The sequence below is a fragment of the Bombus pascuorum genome, chromosome 7, assembly GCF_905332965.1.
Source record: "Bombus pascuorum chromosome 7, iyBomPasc1.1, whole genome shotgun sequence".
Lineage (NCBI taxonomy): Eukaryota > Metazoa > Arthropoda > Insecta > Hymenoptera > Apidae > Bombus > Bombus pascuorum.
This window is the reverse complement of record NC_083494.1, coordinates 16,862,442-16,881,189: the sequence shown is the minus strand read 5'-3', so window position 1 is coordinate 16,881,189 and position 18,748 is coordinate 16,862,442. Positions and strand designations below refer to the sequence as shown.

The window sequence follows — 18,748 nt, the reverse complement described above, 5'->3', positions numbered from 1 at the left end:
ATCGTTGCTTGCAATTGACTGTTCTCTATCCATTGGACTATGTGTCACCCTCGACGAAAACTATGTGGAGAATGACACATAGTGGCATCTATAAAATGTTTACCTTAGCAACCAACGAATAGACGTGTGCGAATTTTCGCGCACGGTGATAAAACCGGAGGGACTTTGTTAGCGCGACTAGTGCGCGGTCGTGTTTACTCCGCGGCGTTGAAAGTTTTAGAGAAAACAGTCGGGTTCCCAAGTTCTACCCTAAATTCCCAGCCGCGTTGTAACATTTCATCCGAATCTGGTCGAAGAAATATACCGTCCGAATATCTGGGTTACGATCTACGTAAGAATACTTCGTTAATGCCTCCGTGAACACGACCCTTCCATGAACAAATTGAAACTTTGTAATAAAATATTTCCTCCCTATGGAAGGCATAAAGTTGAACGATATTCAACGAGTTTTGTTTTTTCAGTGATCGATGTCGGTAATGATTTTTAAATTGAAATTGGACAGTTTACTAATAATGGCAGTTTCTTATTTTATAGTTTGTTATATCGTTGGTACATCGTATAGTTACACTCCCGCTGAACAGACTCCTGTTTTTATCTATTTTTATTAACCCTCATTATTTAACGGAGACACCGAGGTGATGGAAGGTAAGATAGATCGCTACTTGGATATTTCTAGCGCAAAATTAGATTATTTGCAACTTGGAAGATACACCTCGTCCGACTACTTTCAGTAACTTCACGCTTAGAATTGACTTCTCAAATTGCCTGCGAAAGAAATAATGTACGCATGTAATCTTTACTGGAATTCAGGATACCGATTTACGATTATTATTACAATTTGCCACTTACGCGTATGCTGCACAGTTGAACGTTTCGCGTTTGTTTTTCCTTACTTTCTATTTATTTGTCCACTTTCTAAAACTACCTAGCTTAGCCACGTATAAAAAAAGGAAGAAACTACAACAACTCCAAACTACCGTAACAACGTAGCACGCTCCACTAAAAATGGCCAGAACATCTCCGATCCGTGAAACTCAAACGTGAGCCAATATCCGTCTGAAATCCCCAGGCAAAGACGTAAATATTTCGACGGAACGTAGTCGTTCGATAAGCAAACAGAGCTTCCTTAACAGAATATTCCCATTGAGGGAGGAATCAGATTGGCGAGGAATCAAGGTAGAGAAATACGGCTCGCGGGAGGGTGGCTTTTAGAAGGAAATCGTGCGCTCTATGACCGGTATAATTTCTTTCTGTACTCCTTATCGTTTTTCCAATATATGCCCGGCAGATGCTACCGTTCTACCGATAAGATGACCGTGCACGAGTATCGAGGACAGAAAAGGGGGATGAGAGATCGATCGCTCCGATTCTCTCCTTTTGAAGGAGCCGCCGTTAACCTCGTCGTACAGGCTCCTCGAACACCGCGATACGTTCTCGTTCGAACGACAGTGTGTTGGCAGTGCAAAAGGGGGCCAAAGGCGCTCTCTATCGCGGCGGGTGTTGCCATGACACCATGGAACCTCCACCCTGCTTCTAAATCTTTCTCTCCTCTCTTCTCTCTCACCTCTCTCGTCCCTCAGCTCGGTGCTCGCTGCTCGGTGTACACACAGCCGTGGGCAACTACAATCTCTTGCTTCAAATTTGCTGGAATCACTCGTAAAACAGACGAACCGCTTCCATTCGCGAGGCCGCGCTACTCCAGCTCCCTATTTATTAGGCCGGCACGCGTTCTCACGTCCATTCTCTCGGTTTCGATTCATGCCCGTTCACCCAGGATTTTTCTACTCCGGCAAGTTCGTTTCGTCATCGTGTACAGGGGATGACGATAGGGTCGACCGTATCGCGATATCTACCCGGTTATTTTAGAGCCTTTAGATACGTTTTCAAAGTGGGTGCAATGGCAGATTGCACGGAATAATCATAGTCGTTCGATAAAAGGGGTAATCGTCGTTTTATTAGCCGAATTTTCCAACCTCGTAATGGGAAATTAATATGGAAACGTTATCTGGGTGGGATAAAGCGCTGTACGAGTCGATGAAAACGTAAAAATTCTTTATTAATGACTCGATATCTTTAGATATTTTTATTAGTGGATTATTCGGAAAGGCAGTCGTAGCAAACATCGGTCTTACGCCAGAAAATCGGTAAACACCAAAATTTCTAAGACTATTAAAAGTACAATCTCCGTTTCACTTTGTACTACTCGAACACGACACGATAGAAACTGCAGCTGCAAGTGGTACTCGGAATCGTTTATTTTCCGTACTTCGCGGTGCCACAATCGAGAAGAAATCTTCGATCTTACAACCACCGTCGTATTTATTCGCGAAAGATCTCGCGTTGGAAAGTAGCAGCAGAAAAGGAGGCGGGTTTCAACGATGTAACTCGGTCCAGCCTCGTTCGTCTCACGAGGAAAAACGAGCATCGCGCATGAAACGTTATGTGAGCGTTCCCATCGAGAATTTTTACCAACGTACCCGATTCCGCGCCATTACGCTTGCACCGCTTAAAGCCACGATGCAAAATCTCTTTTCTGGCAAGGACTTGCAACGTCCCTATCTATTCGAAAATGCAGCCTGGCTCAGATCCAACAGCGTCCTGCTCTTTCTCCTTTAGTCCTTTCCTCTTTGACGCCGCGTCTTCCGATGTCGTACATCCTGCCTTTCTGCACATTTCGCAGTCACCCCGCTCTGCCCACTCTCGCAAAACTTTTCCGCAGCGTACGGATCTACTTGTATTTTTTTACTTTGCTGTTCGTGCTCGTGATCAACCTGCTACAAACTTCAAGCTACAAACGCGACAAAGTCTTGAATAGAAACGCTTTAAATGGCTAGGGCTCGCAATTTCATCGTGACATACGAATATAGCGGAGCTTTAATTAACCGGTGTCCGATTATTAACAGTGATTGGTTATTAAAGTGGATTTAACGATAAATGAAAATGATTGATTAAAAATATTATGTAACTCATACAAGGATATTATTAAATAAGAGAGATTTTCGTGACTTAAATGTCATATTCTTGTAACATACTTTAATTTTGCCAAACTTTATAAAATAACATCATGAAGTAGCGAAATCTAGAAGGAAGAAGAAATAGCAACGAAATTCCCCGAATTTCTTTCTATTATAATGACAATGTGAATTCAGTCGAATTCAATAATGTGTAAAAAGAAATTAGAAATGAAACGTTACGTTAATACAACCTTGGTACTTGATGGATTAACCGAGGTTTTGGTTCATCCGAGTTTCATTGTCTGTTGTCGTCGGCGTAGAATTCATACGCGATACAATTCTTCTTCCACATAATTCTAAAGTATTCTGAACCGTTATTGTCGGGAATATAATATCGTCTCGGTGTATATAAATCATTCTTCGTTTGTTTTATTTCTGTGACAAGCTTGAAGAACGTAGAACGAACACGAGATATCAACGAATTATATATTATTTCAATTAACATTTGTCGACTTAACCTAAGGCTCAATTATTCGCTAACTCCAGATTCATCCCAGCTACTTTGCTCGCAACGAAGCCGCTTAATCGAAATATCACCGTATTACGAAATAGCTACGATCGTAATTTAATTTTTCTTCGCAAATAACCTCGATCGATTTCCAATTTACCTGCAGCGGTAATATTGTACGTCGAACTCGGCTTATAACTCTCGTAAACATAGCAAAATGTACAAAAGCTACGTCAAACTCTTGTTTTTTCCGGATATCACGAGCTTGAAAACCCGTTTCGATTTTCATCCAAGAGCAAGCACACCGATCACCGCTTGCTAAAACGTTTGCCTACCCCCGATTCATCCGGTGCAGCTGAAAAACAAGATTTCAGCCCCGATCGGTAATAAATTGTCGCGTATATGACCGATACGGCGAAAGGAAGCACTGCGAGAGCTAGCTTTTCTTCCTTATGAAAATTTACCGTTGTGTACGTCTGAATTTATCGGGGGTTGGAATTTACAAGCTGCCGTGCGCGGCGGCCGCCAGTTAGCCTTTCCAAACGATAAATTTCTTGGACCTTATCCAGCCACGTTCGTTCGTGTTTGTCTTACGTTTAAACTTTGCCCGTTGGAAAAGGGAGGGGGGGAGGTTAGTCACCAACCCTGGACTCCTCTTCTTCTCACAGAATTCGTCGCGCTTAATTAACCAGGTGTAAGTTTCGAAATTATAATACCGCTTTGATCATCGCCAGCTACGGTCGAAACTCGCGGCGTCGAAAGGTAAACTCTCTTCTAAAGTGTGCAAACGAACGCTTCCTCGTCGAGTTTCTGCTAGATTTGCTCTCGCTCCTTCGTTTTCGCGCCCTTTTTCCCTCGTCGATGAAAACAAGGCGTAGCACGACCGAACAGCGTGCGGACAAAATACGAGCTCGTTAGATGTTCTGCCCACCAAATTACAGAGGCGAGAAAAAATAGTGGCGTTTTTATGCGAACCGCGGTAAAACGGCTAGCTTAATTAAGAGAAGGTAACGCGAGCCAGAGACGTCGAGGGACACTAGAAATTTCAAAGAGAAACTGTCTTGTTGGTTTTTCTGTTTATTTGGCGTAACGTTGATAAGCGAGCGTTCGTCGATTCGGACCACTTTGACGATTAGGTAGCAACCGCAGCCATTTTCATCGGTAAGATAAACTCGGCTTCTCCTAGACCTTCTTAGCCTTTGTTAGGCGGTACGCGAGGCCGGAAGAAGAGACAAGTCGCAAGGGCGTTCCGAGAGCGGCTAAAGAGCCAGGGGATAGGGTTCCAGTTAGGGGGAAAAATAGGGGATGGAAACACAGAGGTAAGCTTGAAAAAAAAAAGAAAAAAAAGGAAGAAGAAGAAGGATAGAGGGGAGAAAGAAAAAGCAAATGGAAAAGAAATTCCCATTACTTTGGGGGAGAGACGTCTAGTACCCTTCTTCTTCATCTTCCTGCCGGTCTTCGTCTTCCTATGTCTACTCCTTCGTCCTCTCCTTTCCGTTTCCTCCGCTTCCTCCTACCGGTCTGGTACGCGGCCTCCGCGAGACGCGGGGACACGATGCACGCATGTGCCGGGGTCATTCTATCGATTTCTCTGGTTCGCGTGGCAGTCACGAGGAGGCGTAGCCGGAGTCGCGCTCCCGCTGCACCAGCACGCCACCCAAAACAGCCTCGCGTATCGTCGCAACCGGGTTGCCTTTTCAAGGTTAACCTACACGTATATGTATACGTACACACAACGAACACCACCGAAAGTGCCGGTTTCCTCGTCTTGAGTGTTCCTCCACCTCCGTGAATACCAACTTTTGCCCGTTTTTCACGTGCGCCTCCGTGATCGGTGAAAACGTTGTCGAACTGGTGATTTCCGACGAATTGGTGAAAAAGTCTTCCTACGCTCTTCCGTCTTTCCAGACTTCGTGACCGAGTGCGTTCCTTTTTTTCTACGGTGAGTAACCAACCGTCTTTTTATTTCCTTTTTATCCTTAAACTTTGTCATCGATTATTTTCATAGCATAAGGTAGCTGGTTTCTTTCTTCTTGATGTCCAAACGTTCGATCTTGTGGAAAACGTGCGCGACTTTCGATTGCCCGTTATCAAGCGTCTCCGTGTCGCGACGGACCGTTTGCGAGCCGACGCGACGGTCTCGATTAAAATTCAATGCGTTTCATTCTCTCGAGATTCTACCTTGCGAAATCATCGTTGAGATCGCAACGTTGGCAGAGTAAATCGCCGGTTACGACGATCCAGAGGCTACGAGCTACAACGAGGATTAAGCGACGGCTAATTAACGCGGTCGCGTCCGCAGACTGGAAGTCGCTCTCTTCGTGTTTCGTGGAATTCTACCGACATTGTCCAGTGACCGTAACTTCGTGTAAATGGACAATCGATCAGGGATACCCGAGCGATATCACGCAAACGTAATAGCTCCCTCAACGCTTTGATACTTGGATATTCTGCAGACACTCCAGAGGGGAATGACCACCGATCCTTGTCCGTGATTTATAATCCTGGAAAACAAAATGAGAAAATGTGAAAGGGCTTACGTATCATCGGATATACCGTTCACTGTGTATGAAAATTCATTCTAACATTATCGGGTCGTTAGGGGCAGCCCAGTGTTTTAAAATAAATCTTGTTCCCGAATGTGTACGCGGAACGCACCAACCAATTTTACACAGCCGATTGATTTTTCTTCTTTCTTCCGTTCAACGAACATCGATTCGATACGATCATTTATCGAGCGTTCTCTAACCGAACGGTCGATATACTTGGTTATTCTTCTGCTTCTAAACTTGACGTCTTATCGTGATACGTTCTTCGTTCGGAAAATTCGCATTGAAACTATGAGATGGATTCTTCGACAGGAAACGGTAGTCACTAAATTGCGGGAAAATACAGAAAAATACGTGATATTCGACGTACGCGTTACAATATAATTCAGTTATAACGTAATACTATAATTCAGTAGGTGAAACAGACCTCTACTTAGCATCCGACTCTTCGATTAATACATTCGTGAAAATACGAATTTGCAGAAATAGCCACGATTCCGTAAGCACCCGTAAGTCGAAATTACGGAAGGAAGTGGCGTTGGCGCGTCGATAAGTATCAGCATTGTGTGGCAGATAACTCTCGAGCGCCGTGAAAATCGCGGAGTAAAGAAAAAAGAAAGAGGAGGAAGAGGCACAATGCGAGTTGTCGTCGCGTGGAAACCGTTTGCCTAGAAGAAATCCGGTTAGCCACTCGACGTAGAGGCGCGAGTCGACAATACGCGGCTGTGTGCGCGTTTTCAGAGAGAATTTTTCTCTCCCCCAACGTTCCGACGCGATAAGCGCCGTTATCTTTTGTCGCGCAACGATAATCCAAAGAACCGTCGTTTCAGTTCTTTAGGCAGGTCGAGCTGCAGCAGCCAGCACAGCGATGAACTAAACGCCTGTGGCTATGTAACCAGGAGCGGAACCGAGACCGAGTAATTCTCGAGCTTGTTACGAGGAGCACACATCGTCGTGGATACAGAAAAAGAGAGAGCTAGGCCGTTTTCCCCTCTGTCTACTTTTTCTCGCTTCCACCCCTTCTCGTGTCGTACACTCTTTCTCGTTTTTCTTCCTCTTTTTCTTTTTTTTTTATGTCAGCCCCTCACCCCCTTTCTATTGCTCTACGCGTGTGCTCGCTTGTGCTCGCGCGTGTTTCTCCTTTTTCCTCCTTTCGCACTCTCTGTCTACGCCTATCGCTTCGGCTCTGTCCCACCGCGTAGCGTTAGGTAATTCGAAAGCAATTTGAATTGACGTGCACCGGCAGAGGAAAGTAATTACGGGGTGAACGCGAGGCACAAGCTCCCAACCACGCCGGATCGTGTGCACCTACCTGGCCGTCGTGCTTCTACTACGCACAGGGAATGCACGCGCAACCTGCTCACACGTGTACACGATACCTCTGTGTAAGTACGTGCGTATACCACGGGTTCGCGGTTAGATTGATTAAAATTTACTATGCAAATTAGATTGCGCCTCGCGGTACGGTGGAAGGCACGCGCGTACGAGGAACCTCGCCGGCTGAAAAGATGAATCGTTATCATTAGCATTTTCACCATTGACGTTGGCTTCGCAACACCGGTGTTATCGTGTCAACGCTAAGCCATCGAATATCCCTGGTTTCTGGCTGATTCCAGGCTGGTTCCAGGCTGGCCGAGTCGATACGCCTGCAAACCGTGTATCCTATCTCCCCTGTACAGTGTGTGCCTTGTAGTTCTCCGCGTCTATCGTGCTATGAATATTCCATTAATATCTCAGGAAAATTTCAATAAAAAGATTGTTAAAGGGACATTTACCTCTCGCCTTTTGGTATCCTTCGAGCTTCTTCCTCCCGGTTTTCTTCCTCTTTTCGCAGGGAGTGGCTCTCAAAGACATTGGCTCCAGCGATGGCACGTAACCAACGAAGAAATTCGTCTTTCCGCTAGATCGGTCGGAAGCGGCGCGATTCGCGACAGGGCGAAGGGAAAGAGCACGAAGGGTGAGTTTCACCCCCGAGGCATGTACACGCGCGTGGTAGGCGAATTGATCGCGTTGGGGTAGAATCATCCATCACTGAGTGACAGTCCCGAGCTAAACCTCCGCCCTCCCTCCCACCTCCATGGAAAGGTGCCCCTCTTCCTTTCTGACAAGAGGAATGGACAGAGGTGGCAGTGGAGAAGGGGGCGAGAACGGAAAGGGGAGGTGTGCCAGAGAGGGAAAACGGTGGCGCCCTCGAACGACGGGCGACGAACCAAACAACCCCCTCGACAATGCCCAACAGATCCCACGGGACGGTGTATTCTCTCTCTGTGTTTTCTCTTTTTCTTTCCCATCCAACCCTCGCCGTCCTCCCGTCTCGGTTTATTCTCGTTGCCGCTTCCACCGTACGACGCTGCTGACGTTTGCCTCTCGCGAAAATCGAAACGCTTAATTGCATGATCGCCTCGTTTAAAGTGGCCTTTCCACTTGTTCCAACCAGAAACCAACCACGGGAGGGAGATCGTCGAGTGTGTATTTAAACGAGTATTACGATTATATGATTTAGAAGCGCGTTTTATGTAGAAGAATCGAGAAAAGCGAAGTAACGATGTTAATAGAAGTTGACACGGCACTCGAATTCGAATTACGTTTGACAGACACTCGACTACGAATCGAGTCATCCAGGTGCAAAACTGTATTCGAATCGAGAGAGACTCGCCTTTGTTCGGTATCGGGGATCCCAACAAATATTTTGCACCATCATACTGCTATATCATATCTCCCTTTGATACATTATATCGTGGTCAAGGCACCCCTATTCATCCCCTTACTCGAAAATTCTACCCACCGCTGTACGTTCGTTACTTCGTACTGTCTCTTTCTTACCAAACCGCGTTGCTCTCTAACTTCCACAAAGCTATTGTTTCCGACCAACCTATCGACTATACGTGGAAGATACTTTCAATGAAATATGTTCAGCGAAAATTGTTCTTCCGCACCTTTCCACCCAAAACCTGTTAGTTACACTCGACCGGTCGTGACCATAGCAGTCTATTCAATTCTCACTGATCTCGAAAAGAGAAAATTCGACGGACTTGAACCGTACCGATCATTAGGTAATGAAAACGAACAACCGGAGGCGAATTCGTTTGCTCGAGACTTGGCGTGCAGTTGCTCTACCGGCGACGGATGGTGCATTACCCGTTCCGGGGTAGATGTACCACCATCCCCTCCTTCGTCGAGCTCGTTTCCCGGCATTGATGTGCTTCCTCGGTAGCGCGACGGCAATTTTCTTGATCACGCGACACAAAGGGCGGAAATCAATAATACGACGCAGGAGGAAATACGTCCTAAATTGGAATACAAGCCGGACTACGTGTCGCGTTATTTGTCCTCCGAGGCAATTCTAGTTCGTGCTACTGATTCACCGTTGAACGCTTCGATTTCGATGATTCAACGTCGCAAATGTATTTCCTCGAAACCTCGAACTTTCGCCATTCTTCGAACGATATTCGTAAAGATCGAAACACAGCGAAATTTCTTTGCCCGTGATCTTGATATTCGTGGTTCCACGTGTCAATGGTTAGTCATCGTACTAAGAAATTAACCATCGCGGATCCACGATCTTCAATATTCTCAACGCTCCAATATAACGTTGAAGATCCAAAGATGCGCAGGATACAAGCGTAAATACGTGTTGTAAAAATATATGAAACGAGCGCGACGAAAAGAAATTTACAGCAGTTTTACGATATTTTGATAAAGATACAAAGAATTATTAGGGAGATTTCCAATTTTTCTCCTACAGAATTTAAGGAAAAAATTCCTCTGATACGGTATACATATCATATAATATCTTGCGAAGAAAGAAGCGAGTATTTGAAAAATACGAATATTGCCAACAGTAAAGAAGGGTGAGAATAAGAAAAGGAAGTGATACCTTGAAAGGGACCGGATATCTAGCTGCGTATTATTGTAAACGGAGGAAGAGAACTCGCGTATGTCGCGAAACGCTGGTATCAGGAACTTGTGCGATTTTCACTAGAGAAACAGCGATTCTCTATCTCTCTCAGGGAGCTAGTGGTCGTTTTGTTACAAGAAAACGAATACAACGCGAGTAACAGAGGGTTCCGTCCAAGAGAAGTTGAACTGCATGCACAATATGTTCGCGGGAGAGCATTGTGCGAGGTGCAAGAGCCGATAACAGGACACAAAAGGAAACGTGGCCTAGATCAGAACGAGCGGCATGTACACACAGGTCTACCTTATTCATCCCTGGGCAAACTCTACGGAGCCCGGAACGAGAGTTTAATACACGAGGTGAGGAAGCATTATGATCATGTAATGGGCCAATATTTGGATACGTACGATGGAACATTGCCGCTGTTCACACTCCGCTTCCCTTGCGGCTGTTCCATTGATTCGGTCGTAATTCAAGGGTCCAACCGCTTTGCGTTCATCGTCTTATCAAACTGGTTGAAGAATATTTGCCGCGGCATAGAATTAAGAGATTAAGGGATTTTGTCATTTTTGGATATTTATCCTCGGTCAAGGAATTACATCTTCGAATTATATTCAATGGAATAATTCGTAATATTATTTCTACATATCCATTAACTTACGATTTTCTACAGATTTTTATTTCTGCGATAGGATGTTGCACATTTTGTCTTTGATCGATGGTTCAATTATCTGCATCAAATTCAACGAACGTATAAACGTATGAAATATACGGAACACGTTTCTGACTTTATAAAATTTCTAAAAGAGAATATATTTTCACTTTCTTACCTTGCTTTTTCTTATAAAAGCATCGTCGAGAAAAATCAACTTAGTAGGACGAGAATGGAACCTTCTTGCAAAATAACCCCAGGCTATTTTTCTTCGCGAGGTTAGAATAGTTCAAATATAGATGCAATTCAAGTTTCACGAATCAAGCAAACCAACGAACGAAATTTCCTAGTTTCTTTATCGTTTGAAAAATTGTACGATTCTAGGACGAGATGAATGGAGTCACTGATATTGGAAGAGGAGTGTACTTGATATTTGAGCCGGTTGTTTGAAGAATGGATCAGAATTTCGTGCAGGCGTGGCAACGTTCTGATCTTTTAATGTAGCAGAACCGTTAGAGTGCACACAGAAACGCAAAAGTGCGCAATGCAGAAGGAAAGCAATCTCTGTAACGCTTGCAATATCGCGCCCAACTTCGATGCACTCGCATCAAACTACGAAGCAACGTTAGTTGCAGAATGAGACGATTTCGCGAGCATGCGGAGAATGCTTGCAAGAGTAATCGTATGCAAAGCCAGATATATTCGGGAATAAGATCGATGTTGTCGTGATCGTTAAGGCAGTGTCACGTATGCTAGATTCAAGTTAGGGATTTGTTTAAGCCCCCTCAGAGTTTGCTTTGCTAAGTATGTTTGCAGAGATGTCAAATTATTTCTCCCTTATCCAGGCATTCTTCCTTCTAAAAATACAAATATCTTCGAACATTTGACAATTCGATATAAATCATAGAGGAGCGAGCAAAGATTTTTAAACTTGTTCAATTTGCATGTCGTACGCGTATCTCAAACTAATTAATCAAGCGACAGACACTTAGGATTCTGTTCAAAATCTAGGATCATTTTCTCTATCATGTATGCCTGTATCGATTACACCTATAATTATTACATTGACAATCTGTATGAAACATTTCTTTCGTAAAGTTCCGAGTTTATGTCCTCGTGCATTTTTATTTTTTTTCTTTTTTCGATTCTTTTGTTCCAGCAACTGAAACACAAATACTCCGATTACCGACAGACTTTACAATTTCGCTACTCTGTTACGACATCACAATCGCTAACAGTTCGTGGTACCATACACTGAAACTATACGTATAATGGATCGAACCATCAATTTGTCGAGGAGAAGCGAAGGAATACCGACGCTTCGTCAGCGTATCGCAGCGAAACGTCATTTGGTTGCGTTCGTAGGCGGCGTGTAGAGTGCTTTAGGTGTCTAGAGTCTAGAGTGTCTTGCAGCACCGATTCACCGGCTGTTCAGTCTCACCCGTTCAAGGATCCATAGAGCGTGTGCTCGCCGGCTGTCGTTACCAAGTCCTCGGCCTGGATGTGTAAAGAGGTCTGTAGCTTCGGTCCTCGCTTGCTCTGTTCAAACGTATCGATGGCACATTCGCCAACAACGTGTCTATCGAGATTCATCGCGTTCAACTTCAAGCGATCCAGCAAAATTCTAACCAAGCAAATGACGCTTGTATTTCGCGCGGTGCTCTTGTATCGCATCTTATCGATTTACAGGGTGTATGAAAGCACCCGTTAGGCAGAATATCTGTTCATAACGAGAATACCTTTCACCAGAAGGAAACTGTGGTTTATGAAGGTATGCCGATTGCCGATGACGCGTTCAGCAGACGTCTTTCGAACGCGACAATCACACGGAAAGGTTACTTGGACGATCAAGACATTCTTAATTAAGTTATCTACTTTATAATCGTATATAATACATCATATATCATATAATACAAATATTAAGAGTTTCTATGATATTTCCAGGACATGAACAATTATTATTTTTTCACGTAAATAAATAGAATTGACTATCGTTAAATTATTTTCAATAGACGATAAATTTAGTCGCGATAGTGTCGTACAGAGAATTTATCATATCCTTGGCACCAAGGGGCGAGCAACGGTAGCCAGTTGTACACCACGAAGAATCAAAAAACGAGTCACGGTAAGCCATTCATCGTCATCATTGTCAGCAGCTTTTCTTGGTTTTAGCCTCGCAACATTTGCGACGTGACGAGAAGTCGTGGAGATCTTTATTCGATCGTATCTTCTTCTCTTCGTTTAATTTCCTTCCGTTTTCATCGGTTCTCTCAAATCTTATAAAGACGTTCGATCTTAACTTGCTGCCAAAAAGTAGACATCATGCGGTTCTTTCGTTACTATACCAATGCTTCACAGTTTTGATAATCTGTGCAAAGTTTAAAATTGGATTTTAGACGATGTTTAGGTGAGTCAAACGAGCTTACCGTATTACTTATTTATTGTCGTAAACACGATTCGAGGGGCAGCTTGACCGTGACACGACACGGTTCGTAAACGAAAGAAAGCTGTGTGCCTTCTTTCGTCGCTGCTTCTCCGGCTAATCCCTACCTGGAAATGCGAGAAGCTTGCAAACTACCCTCAAACGCGCCACGGGAATCTCGAAGATGTGCTGTAATCGTCCGCAACAACCCCGGAACCGACGCGACAAGTGGCTGCGGGTGTGAGTTTTACGAGCGTTTAACGGCCGATTTATCGGTCGTTGAAACGAAAAGAGAGACACGGCCTAGACACGGAACTGTGTATTGTCTGTCGCATGGCGTTCTCGTCCGTTTGCTTTTCCTTCGAATAGGACGAGCCACGTGACACACACAGTAGCTAGAAACGTTCGATCCACGGGACGATTTATCGCTTCCGATTTTAAAGTGGACACCGGAGCCCGTTATTCATTCGTCACGCGTCTGCTTGTTTCCCCGAAGGTGCACAGTGCACAGTGCACAGTGCACAGTCTCCGCAGGCGACAAGGATATTTTCTTATTGGCGTCTCGTGCGAGTCTCGCAGAAGGGAGGTCAACATCCGCCTCGTACGTTCCCTGGGATTCCTATCGATCTTAGTCATCTTCTACGATAGAGCTCTGTAAAAATATCAGAGAGAGACAAAGAAATCGATAGAGTTTCATCACGTTTCGTTTTACAGCGTCGTTCGGGTTAGACGAGGCGAAGCTGCGTTCGAGGAATTTGCAATTGTTTTACCACGAGAACTTATTATTTAGTCGACTCGAAATGATATTTCAATTTTTTAAGCCTTCATTGGCGCAATACTCTGCTTCGAGTCAGGTACTCGAATTTAAAGGCTACCGTTTCTTGTGTTTCGCTTCTTTCTTTCAAAATTGTCTATCCTTTTTAAACAATTTGTCCAAAAAGTTTCTTTCTTCGTTACGGACATTTTAACAAGCGTCATCTCGCCGCTATTCCAAGTATCCGTTATTCGAATTCAAATAGTCTCAAGTTAATTAACTCCACTCGTAGAAATATAAATTTGGAATCAAATAACTAATTCACCAGTTTGAATAATATTTATCTCGTGATATTATCCGTTCATCGTATCCTTGATTTTGATCAAGTAGGAAGATAAGTTTCTCACGATCTTCCGACTACAGCATATGGAAAATATCTTAGATCACGTTTACTGATAGAAAATTCCTGTCTATTCGATCCATTAAAATATACGACACTACTTAAACCTCGCTTATTTTTCGAATCACCCATTAAGAAACATGGTTTATTAAAATTCCAAGATTCCTTCAACCTCTGGCATCCGCGTTTCAAATTATCTGGACCTCTGTACTTCCTTCGACGTCGCTACAAGAACTTCATTCTCCGTTGCTCGTAGTCAGAAATCAAGCAGAACATGGCAAAATCCATCACGCGTACGTCGGTCGAAGGCTGGCGAAATGGATCGGGCAGAATTTGAAATTCCATTTGGTTGAGTCGAGTGCGTCTGTGTAATGCTTGGTACATCGCATGGTACATGGAAATACTTCCGACTATGTTGACAAATGACGAATTATCGGTAGATCCGTGCGTTAGGATAAATTTTGTTGGGATACACCGAAATAAATACGCTGAGAATTGAGATACGACCCATTATGGGCAAAATCATGTACAGCTAGGAGATATTTATCCAATATGTTAAGTCCATAATTAAATTAATTAGTACGAATAGAAAACGTGAATTTACGTGTGTCTGTTCAACGCTGAAACGTTAAAAGGATTAAAATATCTGTTCTTAATGACGCTTCAAAAATTTCTATAGATTTTACAAACTGTCAGCTATTTAACAGAGACAAACGTGGAACTTGAGCGACGCAGGTATATTTCTTGCATCAGTTTAGATCTAGCTCTGCGTTTGATCTCGATCGTGGCAATTAAGAGATAAAGAATTAATAAATAAAAATCGAATTAAAAATCGAATAAATTGCAATCAGTAATAGAGAACGTGGTGGATGTAGTGGATTTTCACGAATTCTCCGCGGATAATCGGTGGCTAGGACGACATTAATATGTGAATTAAGACGCAATCACCATGGCAGTCGTAAAACAGCGTGTCAAGTGGTAATTTTATAATATTCTAACGGAACGTGGGAGAGCAAACGCGTCGATGTTTACCGTGACGACGAAAGGCGACACTACCGTTAAAAACACGTTGTGCCTCCTAATGGTTACTGAAACTCCGACCCCTTTTCGCCGCCACTAGAACGTCCAGCAATTTCTTATAATGACCTCTGCAAATTGAAATCCTGTAAAATCGGATTTTCGCCGTCGACCAAAACGAACGTCGAGAGTTATTAATCTTTTCGTTCTGCTGAGTTCTTATGTGATTATCGACCAGTTATTGTGTAGTTACTCGTTGTATGCTATGGCCAACGTTTCTGGAAAAATAGTCGTTTGAATGGATTTTCAGCAGGACGTTAACGAGACTTTTTTTCGGTACCTTTTATCACTCGCCTTTCGCGTTAGGTGTTTAGAAGTGAATGGGAAATCGTTTAGCAAAGTTCGGCAGATAGTTGGTATCTGCGGTACTTTGGAGATGTCTAACGTTTGTTGACTTTTGTTATTCTTTTCGAATTACTATAAATGAAAATTACAGGAGAAGACATGGGTACGCTTATGTTGATTTTTTATTTTAATGTCACTTTACAACAGAAAAGAGTATGTTAACGTAGAGATAGAAAGAGCCGCTATTGGCTATATTTAATTTATTAAATTACAGTATCGTCCATACGTGAAAGTAAAGCTTTCTAATCTATTTTACGATCGTGTTATAAATCTTGCGTTTTATTTGTATCTTTTGTGGTTCGTTTAATGTGAAAAGATCCCATAGTCAAATGACGCTATAAAGGGATTAATTATTAAATCGTCATTTCACATGCAAACGAATGGTAATTACTTGTGAACAAATACTGCCGGATGCTAATTACAGACGATTGTTTGCCGTATTCCGAAATACGCTGCGAGCCTGGTGATTTCGAGCTTAGTAATGCACATACATTAAAGAAACCGTTTGTGTACCCTCGTGTGGAATTACAATCACTGCTGCATCAGTAATGCGTCCAATTTTTGTTTCAACGTATATACCATCTAATCGTGTTCTCCCTTACAAATAATCGATCAAAATTGCGCCTATTAATTTCTGTGTTCGTTATCGTAATTAATATTACCGTAACATAATTAACTGTGAAACGCTAAAGGAATGATATATTTTTTGGTCTAAATACGTGGTTTATATCGCTATGACTTTCAGCCCCTCGATTAAAAAGCGACTGTATATTTTTGGCAGGTAGCACGATATTCGTAAGCCAAGTGTTTCACAATAACAGAGAGACTGTGACAAAACGCTGACTCCTTCTCCCCGACTTGCTCGAAAGAAAAATAGAAATTCCTGCCCACTACGGGCGACCGGCCCACGCAGAATGTGAAACGATCCACGTGAGTTCAGCATCCGACAAGAATCTCACGGCGCGGCATTGTCAGACGCTCGTAATCGACAATGAGCTTCGAAGGGTCGTAAAATTGCTTCTATGTGTCAGTGGATCAACAGCGCTGAGGCTGGGCCTGCGTTGACAACGGAGGATGACGTAAACGCGCGTTGATATGTCGCGTAATAGCCGATCAGATAATTTTCATCGCTTCCATCGAACTTGTCAAGTCGGTTGTCCAGGCTGCGCGTGGGACAGGCGTGCACGGTGGGTCGGTGGGTCGGCCATTGATATGAAGACGTAATTGGACCGGTTGACAGTTTCCGAGCATTCATTTGACGTGTGACATGATTCAGAAGCGTTCAGCCGTTGTCACTTCTTCAATTGCCTCCTCCGTCGCAGACAATCATCGTCCTGCGCGGCCTCGCGAGAATCGCGTCGCAACCAGGCCTCCTCTCTGTCCCGACCATCGCGATTTCCTTTCTTATCTGTTCAGTATGATGCGTGTAACCGGACTCTGACCAAGCCGCATGCGAATGCACCGGCCTCTCCAAGCGGAAACTCCACAGATAGCCGTTCGTTTTGATGGACAGTCATTAGACAGGGTTGCAATTATGTACACAGGGATGACCAGCAACGTCTGCTTTGAAATGGGAATTTCTCGAGTTATGTTGCGGCTACCATGTTTATGGTATCACGAGATAATTTGCATTTTCAAGTTTTATTTAGCTGCGCGATTACGGAAATCCGTATTTGTCGTGTTATAGAGTTGCAACTATGTTCATGGTACGATTCGAAATTTTATTTAACTTTACAATTATCGAAGGTGGAATTTTTCAAATCGTACACTGTCAACGTTAGTCGCGAAAACCTTTTTTTATCTTCATTTATCCTTGCAACGTTCTATAGTTTGACAAATACGCTTCTATTACCACGTAACGTGATAATTTGCAATTTAGGATTTTAGATACATTTCAATTATCGAAGTGTGAATTTCTTGTACCACGAATCGATAATATACACGTATTCCTCTGCTGGGTATCAATTATTTTCTAACGCTATCCGTCATAAGCGAAGAGCTGCTCGCATAATTTTACATCCAGAAGAAATATACTTTGCTATTTCGCGATGTACCTGATATAGCTGCGGCAAGTAGAGACAAATAAATATAGGAAGCGTTGAGCTAAATTTCCTTGACTATTAAAACTTCATTAGTACAAAGCGATGTATCTTTATTATACTTTGAAAAATGTCAGATATTTCCGCTCGAGCTTCTAGTAACTTTAAATTGATTCACTTTACAGGTCGTTTTACGTTCATCGAAGGCTTACTATTTGGTTTCTTTACGAACGTAAAGGATGTGATCTTATATCAGTAGATAAATCTCGTACAACGATAATTCCAACGTAACGATTTTATCGCGATAATAACAATATTTGACGATCGGTTTACCATAGCCTGCAATCGGTTTATATCGGATATAAAACTGTAGCATATACTTTACGATCACATATGCGTCTTTTAAATGCAAATATTTGCCGTTATCACTTTCCGTTCCACTACGACATAAGTAACTAAAAGCGAATTACAAGGCAAGTAAAACATCGTTCTTACATCGAATATTCAAAAACGAGCAATTTCCTCTACAAAGTCGCATTAAAACGTTGAACAAATCACCTGCCCGAGACTTCTAATCAATTAATAATTCTCGGTTCGTCATGGAAACAAGATAGAGCTTAATGTTTGTAACCGGATTGAATCGTTGGCGAAGGAACTGGCCACCGGTAACACGCGATCTACGAAGCAAACCGAAAGAGTATTCTGGCATAATATCTCTCCCTGAAGCAGAACCCTTAATAACATGGTTGCGGTACAAGTCGGATCCAAGGGCAAGATACGAGAAGGTAAAAAGTTAATCGTAGCAAAGAAGAGAATCGAAGCAGCTCGTACAGGAACGAAAACGAGATAGACGGAGAAAGAGAAAGCTTCCGTCGAGACAGTGATTATGTTAATCGTTACGCCAGGTTCCAGGTATTGATAACGGTATATTGCGACGGCAGCTTGAGATCCGTGCACCTTGCAGCAGATTATACCTGGCTAACTCGATGGTAAATAGAAACCTTACGCGATAACGAGCGCCGCGTTTCGTCTCGGAGGCTTCATCAGGTGAATTATCAACGCGGCTTGGTATTCGGTGAGGCCTGGACGTCCGTCCGTCTCGCTTCCACGATGTCGTGGAACCTGTTTATCGAAGCGTTTAGTTGGAAGC

The 18,748-nt window shown here is 43.3% G+C and overlaps 1 protein-coding gene across 1 annotated transcript in view; it reads left to right on the top strand.

Annotated features, from left to right (window-relative positions):
• The first annotated feature begins 5,088 nt into the window (after positions 1–5,088).
• The window catches only part of LOC132908644 (frizzled-2-like), a 127,960-nt gene continuing 114,300 nt past the window's right edge, over positions 5,089–18,748 (top strand). Inside the window, exon 1 of the mRNA XM_060962829.1 lies at positions 5,089–5,404. The gene's annotated coding sequence lies outside the window, so the exon portion shown is untranslated. The remainder of the gene's footprint in view (positions 5,405–18,748) is intronic.